Genomic DNA, 11,277 nt, shown 5'->3' on the forward strand with positions numbered 1-11,277 from the left:
CAAAAGGTGCTTCAACTAAGTACTGAGTAAAGAGTCTGAATACATATGTGAATGCTGTGTTTTGTGTCTAATAAATTTGCCAAAACCTCTAAAATTCTGTTTTTGCTTTGTCGTTACGTAGTACTGAGGGCAGATTGATGATGGAAAAATTAACGTAAATGATTTTAGGCTGAATCATAAATTTTAGAAAAAGTGAAGGTGATTGAATACGGCCCAAATGCTCTGTAGAACATACCTGCCTAAGAAATCTGGAGCTTAAGACAAACTTTAAGTCCATGTTAGCAGAAAAAGCCAATCCATGCATTTTTATTTCTATATCTATTAGCAGAATATTTAGGTTTTAAAACAATAAAAATTTATTAATTCTAAATACAACCCATAATTATAAATATAATCCATCTAACTGCCAACTTTTTATCCAGTATATGGCAATAAGGATGTAAATATAATATGTAATGATTTTTTTATCTCCTGTAAAACTTTTCCCAAATGCCATTGCCTTCTGAAATTATATACGTTTTCTGTATTTGGGAAAAAAAAATGTATTTCAGGATCAGAGATGGGTTCTTGACATCTTCAGTGTTCACAGAAAGGTTACCTTATTGGAGCAGCCCATTTTCCTAATTACAAGGAAGTGCTCTCTCACACTTACAGTTCGTTCACTTTCGGTTCATTATATCATCTGCAGGACTGTCACTTGCAAACAGGTGGTGTATGTAGGCAGGAGCTGGGTATAAGATGGGTCAGATGTGAGTCAAGCATTTGGAAGGGACTGTGAAGCTGTACCACTGGAAAGGTCCCTTTACTTTAATTGCTCCCTTAAAGTGTTGAACTATATAAAGGAAGAAAATGTAAAATTGTAAGCTGTGTAATTTGCTGTGGATGAAGGAATATGTTTCACAGATAAATGACGTAATGCCATTTCAGCGATTTTTAAGCAAGCATTTAATTAAATTGCTATGGTGGTCGAGTGTCTGCAGACTTATGTGCAGCTCATTTAAAACCCTGAGGCAAAACTTCTTTTTCTGAAATTCATATGCTTACTGCAATTACCACTTTGTGCGTCTAAAGGCATTCTTTTTACTTTTTACTATTTTCAGAAGGGAAAGATTGGTATAAAACAAACTGGCAACACTTAATGAAACACAAACTCCTTCATCGAGCAATAACATAGCGATATTAAATCTGTTTTTGTTGCACCAGATTGAATACATATTGTATTTTAATCTAACAACTTTTAGAAACACTACAGACCTATTTTATTACCTATGTGTCACCTAATTTTATCACGAACACTTTTGAATAATCAAAAAATACATTAATGCATTTTGTGCCTAAATTTTTCGTGAATGATTATACTTTAGCAAATAAAAACTAACAACCCTTGAGACCTGTTTTATTTTGGTATTATAAAAAGAGGAATAACTTAAGCTTGGAGATAAGAGACCCTTCTGAGAGATGAATAAATCAGAAAAAAAATCCTCCATTCCAGAATATATGTTTGTTTTTGGATTATTTTATGTGATGTCCTAACAGACTTTCCAGAAATCTAAATACAGAGAATTGCACCCAATGTGAGAGTGTTCTGGTGCCTCAGACATCCCTCATTAAATCACATTTGTATGGTGATGATTTAAATTGCACCTTTTGATGAAAAACAGACATTAACTGGCAACCGTTTGTGGGGATGATGCATTGCTTGGCTAGATGTTACTGTGGCATGCATAGGAGATACAACTTGCTCCTCAACTGGAACCTGATCCTGGATCGATACAGCCTAGTGCGAACGAGCAGATTGTGCACGTCCTGTTTTTAATTGCACATTCTCTCTGAAGCTTGCACTCAATTATAGTTTGTGACAGAATAGTGCATAGATATTGATGTAAGCCAAAGAGGAAATGGTACTGTCAAGTTAATCACCCTGTGTGACAGAGCAGGCAGCTGTGGTGATGCAGTGCAGCACGGTGTGGGATCCAGCCACTGAGGGGCATCCTCTGAAGCTGCAGGGTCCTTCCGTGTTCGGGAAGCCAGCACCATGTAGCTGAGATCTGTCCATGGCTGGAGAGGGAAACGCAGAGACTGTGCCCTTGCTGGGGCAGAGCAGTGCATTCTGGGAGGCTTGCAGGGTAGCAAGTACGTCCCTCACCCCTCTGGCAGGCGAGTAGGATGTCAAGGACATTTGTCCTTGTTGCATCTGTATTGATCGGATGCTGTGGTACTTCCCTTTGATAAATAAACTGAACAGATGTGGAAAAAAAAGCTGCTTCACGAGGTTTAGTCCAAAGACCTTTTCTGTCATCATTTCGTCTTTTATAAGCAAAAAAAAAAAAAAAAACATATTAATCCGCACCTCTCTTGGCTACGATAGACTGTTTAAAGCGGAATCTATGAATATGCAGCAGGCTACAGATCCCTGGCCCACTTTCCTTAAACATCCATTTCAATGAGCTGTTTTTCACACGGGAGATCTAACACGACGCCACAGATTGAACGGGCTGAAAGAACATGGCAAACCTCACAGGCCGAAATGTTGCAAATCAATACTGGCTCTTTTTCTGCTTTTCACCGGAGTTGATGTGTGTCTAGTGTGTTTATAAATTGTCCATAGTGTGTGAGTATGTTTGTCAGTGTGCCCCCCCCCTGCTGCACTGGCAGTATGCCCACGGTGTGCCCTGCCTTACACCCAGTATCCTGGGCACCAGACGCCAAACATCTCTGTACTGAATAGGTGGCTGGAGCTTTGCTTTATTATTATTATTATTATTATTATTCGGCAACTGTACTTTGCGTCTGTGTTGCAAAGAAACACTCATTTGAATCTTCATTCTTAATAGGATAAAATAAATATCAGTCAGGGTTTCGATATGGCTTAAAACTTAACTCATGTTTTAATGTTTCTTTTTTTTCGTTTTCCTTTCTATTTCATTTACTTCAAGAAATGAGTCACTCCATGCATGACTTACTTTAGATTCCTTTTCAGTGCTTCTGAGGTCCAATGTGTTGAGTTTGATTATAAAATATATTTTGATCTCGTGCTTTTTCCAGGTCTCCCAGATACACACAGCTGAGTTACATAAACAGCAGAAATGTTTGCCACTCTGTTTATATGGTGCTTTCCAGAACGGTACTGGTATGGCACTGGTCTGCTGTCAGCCATGATGGGGAAGTTACCTAAACCCACAAAAACAGGTTAAGATAAATTACTCACTTTAATTTAAATCATTTTTATGTTTACTTATGGACCCACACTAATGTTCCAGCCATGTTTCAGTGATAAGACATTGTGATGAGTTTTACTGGTTCGTTACATTACAATGAGTTGTACACAATGATCACATCATTTGAGTTTTACAGAAGTATGACATGGTATTAAGTTTTACAGGATTGCTAAAGCACAGCTAACCGAAAACTTAGCCTTGGTAACTGCTAATCTGATTCAATAACGGTAAACCAATAAACCATTAAAAAAATTAGCTGATGTTAATGATAACCACTAACTTGTATTATATGAATTTAGCTTCGGTTTGGGTTTTGACTCTGATACCCTTAAAAACATTCCCAGAGAGCTTCAACATTTCAATCTGTTTAACACTGAAGTCCCATCTGTCGGAGTTTACCAGGGGATATTTATGACTTAACAAATTGGTTATGGTTGGAGTGTGTAGAGAATACATCTGCATTGAAACCTTCTTCCTATGATATTCCATATGCAAGATATAAGTGGTTTTGTCAGAGAAGCTCTATTTTGCAGCTGGTCCATGCTGATATTTTGCCCTCAGGGATGCCGCGTGGGGACTACAAACATGGCGCCGCTTACCTGGAACTAGGAAGGGGGGTGTCAACTCTTTATTGGTCTATAGCTTTGTCAATCAGAACTCAGAAAATACAACCGGGGACCTGGATTACGAAGCAGGAGTTCTTGGTTTGTGGGGTAACTTGTCAGATTTAACTGGGTAAATGTAAGTGAAAGAAGATAAAGTCCAGTTAAACTATGGTACCTTAAATCCAACAAGATATCTGGCTAAGCAAGAAATCCAGCTTTGTGATACTGGCCCCTGTTCTCTGCTTAGTTCAGGGTCTTTATCTTTGTTCTCTTCCATTTAGCCCAGACTACCTTAAATAAAACAAGTTATCGGACAGCAATGACTTGTGGTGTGTACATGTAGTCAGTCAACAACGTCCCATATAATCTCTGTTGCAGACACACTCAGAACAAACCAGAACAACTATTTATGATTTTAAGGTGCTGCTAATGGTTTTCAAAGTTACCAAAAATGACCAAATTTGTTACAATTTCCATGTAGTGTACACTACTGTAACATCATATTGACATAGTGACATCACAAGATTTACAACTTTAGCCAGCTGGCTGGAGTGAAATTTTCAATAAACCTTAGTCCTGTGTTAGCTTTCTGTTCCTATCTTATGTTAAACGGGTCGGTGCCAAGCCGTGTCTTACATCAGCCATAAAATACCCTCAAAACAATTATTTATCATCCAATTTGTTTCTTACCTCTTGGTTACCTTGTTAGGCTTCCTTATCCATGAAAAGATTGGTTTTAATATCTTTGGTGTGGCTTTCTGGACCTTTCTTTTGACAGCACACCTCTCGTTTTCAATAAAAAAATAATGGTAAAATAAACCTCAAGAGAATTATATAAATAAACTGAATTAGTCTTATCTTGCCTTACATGTATGGGCATGCCTTGCCTTGATTTTATTTTAATTTATTTTGTTTAAATAGAGATTCCTGACAAAGTCAAAAACCCTTGATGCAGTACACAAATCTATGTGGTGCTTTTATGCATTTTAAACTTACAAACGGGTCGGTGCTGACACTAACACGATAGCAATATTAAGACAAGTCCGCACCCACATGCACATGCATTTACATGTATGTAACAGTTTTACTACCTTGTAAATAGTCTTCAGGGTTTGCAAACTACCCCAACGCTTTTGATGCAGCCAATTTTAGATTTATAATGGAATAATACAGATTTTACGGTCTTGCGTGAGAATGAGAGTCCCACAGCGTGAGTGTCACAACAGATGTGTGACAGTTAGCAACCCTGCGGTTAGTTAAATTCATACATGATTGCTAAAATGTTAGTGTTCAAAGTTATAAACCATTATTTTCTAAAGATACAATACAGTATAGCTTTTGACATGTAGTGTGGCACATTCTCTGTTTATTTCCATAAACTGTTTATCCTTGTCCATAAATAAATGATTATATTATCAGATTATTATGATAAGAATGAGATTTGTGGCGTGGGGGCGCAGTGGGTAGTGCTGCTGATTCACGCCTCCACAGTTGGGCGTTTAAAATACCACCTCCACTCTTCACTCTGTGGAGTCTGCATGTTCTCTGTATGTCATGCAGGTTCTCTATGCACTCCAGTTTCCTCCCACAGTCTAATGTAATGCAATTAAGCTAATTGGTGTCCCTAAATTACCCATAGTATTTGTGTGTATGCTATGCAATGGACTGGAATCCTGTCCAGGTTGTACCCCTGCTGTATACTGCATGCTGCCTGGGATAAACTCTACCCATCACAACCATGATCAAGATCAGCAGATGGCATATATGGCTGTAATATATGAAATAATATAGCGAATAAGTTTGAAATAATTTTGGCACTCATTTTATTGCAGAGAAGGTTCGTTATACCAGTATATCCGTATCAACTTTGCTTGGCTAAGGCACTTGTTGTCACGGATCCGGGCGGGTTTGGAGCGGGGACGAGGCATAGTGGCGGCAGAAATGCGAAGAACACAACAAAACCAAAAGGACCACAAGGGGTCAAAAACAAAGGGGGATAAACAAAGACTAAATGTACAAAGGGGGTCAGTCAGTCGGTCGGTCGGTCGGTCGGTCGGTCGGTCAGGCAGGCTAACAGACTATCCAAAACTACACTAAGAACTATCGCAAACATCACAAACAATGAACCACTAGGGACTAAAACTCAGGCAGGAGCTTAAATACAAAAAGTGAACAGGGTAATGACAAGCAGGAGTGAAACAGACAATTAACCAACAGGGGAAGGTGCAGGACAATGAGCAATCAGGAAAACACACAAGGGCAGGCACAAGAACGGGCAACAGGTGAAACTAATGAACTAAGGGAACTGAACAGGGAAACTAAGAACTAACCAGGGAAACAGAAACTAACACTGGGGAATAGCAGACAGGTAGAAACACAAGCAGGGGCACAAAGAATTTAACCTAAACCAAATACAAATCAGAAGACACTGAAACTACAATACATACAATGAAAACACAAGGAACAAATACAAAAATAGAGGAAACGGGATTCGAACACGGGACAGAAGGGCTCACAGACAGGGAGCAGAGGAAAACACAAAGACTGACAACACGAGGGACGGGATGACCAGCAACACCTGCTGGCCAAACGGGGAAGGGACACAGACTGGAAAAGGAGCTGACCCTGAGACTTGTATTGGGTAGTGTTGTAGTATTCGAGACTGGTCTTAGTCTTGAGACTTTTTTGCAGTCTTTTGCGGACTTTGGAAAACAAAGTGTATATTTGCTTTATTTATAAGCCTATAAATAAAGGGATAGAAAATGCTCAAAAATGGGCTGGAGTTCTAGAATTAACAACAATACGCAGCATTCTATTCATTAGGAAGACAATTACTTGATATTTTCACAATATTTATTTGCAGTATTTATTCACATTTGAATGTTTGATGTCGAGTTCCATCATAACATGGAAACAGAACACGCCTAACAGAACACGTATAACCTGAGCACCTCCATGTAAACACAATGACATGCTCAAGCATTGGTTTGTTGTTTGAGGCTAAAATGGCGACTAAAAGTTTCCTTCTAAAATTTCAAAAAAAAATTTATATAGGTGGAAAAACGATAGTGATAAACCTTAAGCATTACTAAACCATAGAAAGATCATCAATGAAACAGTACTGTGATTTGGTGTAAAATGTCCTGTTTAAAAGTTCAAACGCAACCAATAAGGTGCGTCTCATTTGAAAACATGTTGGCCTTGGTAATGACTTTGTCTCGATTTAGGTGGTCATGACTACATCGCTAGTACAGGGTAGAAGCTGCTGAATAGAGAGTATAGGAGTACAGTGAGACCTAAGTTCATGTGACATGTTATTTCCTGGAAAGAGATGATTCTAATAGATCCCTGTGCTCTTCAGTTATCTTCACACTGGATGCACTTCAGTCTTTCAGAATTTGCTTGATTGATGCACATCTTACAAAATACATGTTAATTTACTAAGTATAGCAGGGCCTGTATTGTTAAAAAATGGTTTCCTGTTTTTTTCACCCATAATTCCTAAGTATTAAAGCAATTGAAATGAAGCAATTCATATAAAATGACTGATATAATGAGTGGAGATGGGCAGGGTGTCATGGAAATAATTTCCAAGAGCTACTGCATGAGCAAAAAAAAAAAAAGAAGAAAAAACTGGATGACAATCGACCCTTGATGGCTGCATCACCAAGAAGCTGCAGATGTTAGAAGAACCAGCCCAGCTCTTCATACAAAATACAAAATTATGAATGCATATGTAAGCTTATATATGATATTGTTGGCTAAAAGTTCAGTATTGTTCTATTTAGTCTTCCTCCTATTCCTTTTTACATAAAGTTAAAATAGACCAGTTTTGTTTCATGTTCTAAGTTCTAGGAAGGTATCCTAAGTATTAACTGAAGTCTTACTGTACTACACTGTACGGCATCAGTGACATAATGCATGTACCCTGTGATGCTTCTGTCTTCCTCTCATGCATGCAATGTGCAGATGCAGAACAATTCAAAGACATGAAGTTTAGCATGCAGCATTTTTCCTTCATATGTGCATTTATACTCATATTCATGTATTCAGAATGAAAATAAGCAGTAATAAATACTATTGATGATAGAATGTACTCCTCCATACTTTCATAAGCAGTAAATGTGGCACCTCTGCTCTCTGTGAAGCGCAGGTCCAATTGCCGCTCTCTCCCTCCACTCCGAGACAAAGGACAGCCCTGTCAATCTTTTACCATCTGTTCCACTTATTCACTGGCCTTTGGGAGCATATCCCTGGTGTAAGCGCTTAAGTGGCATGCACTCACAGAGAAAAGCATTGCAATGCATCAACGTGTACCCCCCCCCCCCCCATCAAACGGACAAAGCAATGAGATCCCACCACCATTTTAACGCACCCCAGCCACACTACAGTCTACTTTCAGTCACTTCTACTTTACCGTTTACAGGTAGCTTTGACAAATTAAAAAATCCGCTATTTCAAATTCAGCTATAAAGCAAAGACAATGAAGACTTTGCAGAAGGTACCTTGCTTAAAAACAGGGCGTTTTCTCCTGGCTCATACAGGACTTCCCAACATATGGCTTGGCTGACTTGTGCTACCATATGTGAGCCCACATGTCTGGACCTGTTCATGAAACACTTAAGATTCACAGGTTGTACACATACAGTATAAGATGCATTTAAATATGTTTTTATACGGGTAAAATAACTTGAATGTGTTTTGCCTTATTCTATAACACAAAAATAAATTAAATAAATGCTCAACCCAGTCACAGTTTGCATTTGGATGGTGAACCTTAAGTTTTCCATATGTAGAAATTAACACATTCTTCCAATCTTGAATCAAAACTGTTGACAGCATGCAGCCTTAAGATAGATACCCAGAGGCAGCACCATTCAGGGAATAATTGAGGGGTAATGTGATAGATGCGGATTACTGAAGTACAGATGCTCCACTACTTACGAACTTTCAACTTACGAACTTTCAGACATACGAATGAAGAGGACTGTAAGTCCGAATTGTGTTCATTGGACTCCCGTTTCCTGTCCGCAAATTTTTTTTTTCCGTGCGCCAATTCCACCTTGTACGACTTCTGGTCACTACTCCCGCCGCGCAGCAGTATAGTGTGCAAACTCCCAGCATCCTAGTTCTTTGTACTTGCGTATGCCCTTAAAATGATGTTGAATAGTGACTTACAAACATTTCAAGTTACGAATGGCCGTTCGGAACGTATCTCATTCGTAAGTAGAGGAGTGTCTGTATATGGTACCTGGAAATCTGTATCATCTGTTTTACATGACAGCCCCACCCACCACAGTAAAAAATGTCTGCTGCAGTATGAAACTATGCAGTTCTCAGCTGCCCTGGTTCCCTCCATGAATATTATATATAATCCACAATACTTCAACAATTAATAATGAAAACCAAGCAATCTTATCCGCCATGACAAAACTTCTGTCGAGGAATTAGCAGAATCTTATCACTCACCATTAATATATCACTCAGGCAGAGGAATTAATTATTCATTAAAATTTCGGATAGGTGAATGTCCTTTCTCATACCTCTCTAAAATCACCAGGGTCCAATCATCTTCCTCTTCACTTCCGAAGTGCTTCTTCTTTGTTATCGCAGAGAATTAAAGAAGCTCAGAGGTTTCATAAGAGTCTCCCACAACTGGCTGCTGGAGGATCTGAATGACTAATTAATCAAAGAACACAATGGGGGGTTTGATGATTAAGCTCATTTACAAGTAACTATAACGACCTGCAGAAAAAAAAAAGGACAAGTTCTCATTCCTAATACTGAATTTTGTAGTTTTTCCTGGTCAAGATCTGGTTAGTATAATCACCAACACACACACAAGGAGAGTATGAAGATTCCACACACTGAGCCAGCAATGGGAATCAAACCCAAACAAACACAGGGAGCGCATGCAGACTGCACACGCAGAGCCAGGGACGGGAATGAAACCCAGACAAACACAAGAAGAGCTTGCAAACTGCACACGCAGAGCTAGAGATGGTTATTGAACCAAGACAAACACAGGGAGAGCATGCAAACCCCACATGTAGAGCCAGGGACAGGAATCAAACCCACAGAAACACAAAGAGAGCATGCAAACTGCACATGCAGAGCTAGAGATGGTTATCAAACCAAGACAAACACAGGGAGAGCATGTAAAGCCCACACGCAGAGCCAGGGATGGGAATGAAACCTACACGAACACAGGGACAGTATGCAAACTGCTCACACACAGCTGACGATGGGAATAAAAGCCACACAATCACAGGGAGAACATGCAGACTCCATACACACAGCCGGGGATGTGAATCAAATCCACACACACACAATGAGAGCATGCAGACGGTCCACTTAGAGCCAGGGATGAGAATCAAACCTACTCAAACACAGGCAGAGCCTGCAAACTGCTCACACAGAGCCATGGATTGAAATCAAACCCATACAAACACACAGGGAGAGCATGCAGACTCCACACACACCGCCGGGGATGTGAATCAATCCCACACACACGCAATGAAAGCATGCAGAAGGCCCACATTGAGCCGGGGATGGGAATCAAATTCACACAACCACAGGGAGAGCATGCAAACTCCACACAAAGACAGGGAAAGCATGCAAAATCCACACACAGAGCCAAGGATGGGAATCAAACCCACACAAAGACAGGGAGAGCATGCAGACTCCACACACAGAGCCGGGGGTGGCAATCAAGCCCACACAAACACGCAGGGACAGCGCACAGACTGCCCACACTGACACTGAGAAGTGGATTGAGACACACACAGTCATCCAGCTGGGGTTCGGGAGAAACACTCACACACAACCACATGGAAGGGACCTCAAGCACTTACTGTAGGGGAAAGGCAGAGCAGAGAAGCACTCAGTAATATGACATTAGTCAACAGTCCCCCACAGCCAGCAGACTGGTCAGTCGCCATTTTTATAGCTTCTTTCATCTATTACAGCTGTCAGTAATTAGAAGGATGTGCCGCTGTCAGTACTGGGGTGACTGTGACCAGGAGAGGGGACGTGACTGTGACCAGGAGAGGGGACGTGACTGTGACCAGGAGAGGGGACGTGACTGTGACCAGGAGAGGGGACATAACTGTGCAGCATGCTCGAGACCATCTTCACGCCTGGACACATTATTATTACATATATTATTATTACCATTACTATACTCTACCTGAATGGATGGCTTATTATTACATATGCATCACGCCATTGCTTTTTTATAATCACAGATTGATTGCCTCCCATAAGGTGAATGACTGGTAGCTTATTATGCTTCATTGTAATTCTGGCATAAAACTTTTTCATTTGGATCAAGATTCAGTATCAGATTCCAGCTCACAGCGTTTCCATGTTATAATTGTTGTTATTAACATGCAGGCACACAGTAATCCTGTGCACTTGTCATCCTAAGGATCTCCTTGCCAAATTAATTTTGT

The sequence above is a fragment of the Paramormyrops kingsleyae genome, chromosome 6 (assembly GCF_048594095.1).
Source record: "Paramormyrops kingsleyae isolate MSU_618 chromosome 6, PKINGS_0.4, whole genome shotgun sequence".
Lineage (NCBI taxonomy): Eukaryota > Metazoa > Chordata > Actinopteri > Osteoglossiformes > Mormyridae > Paramormyrops > Paramormyrops kingsleyae.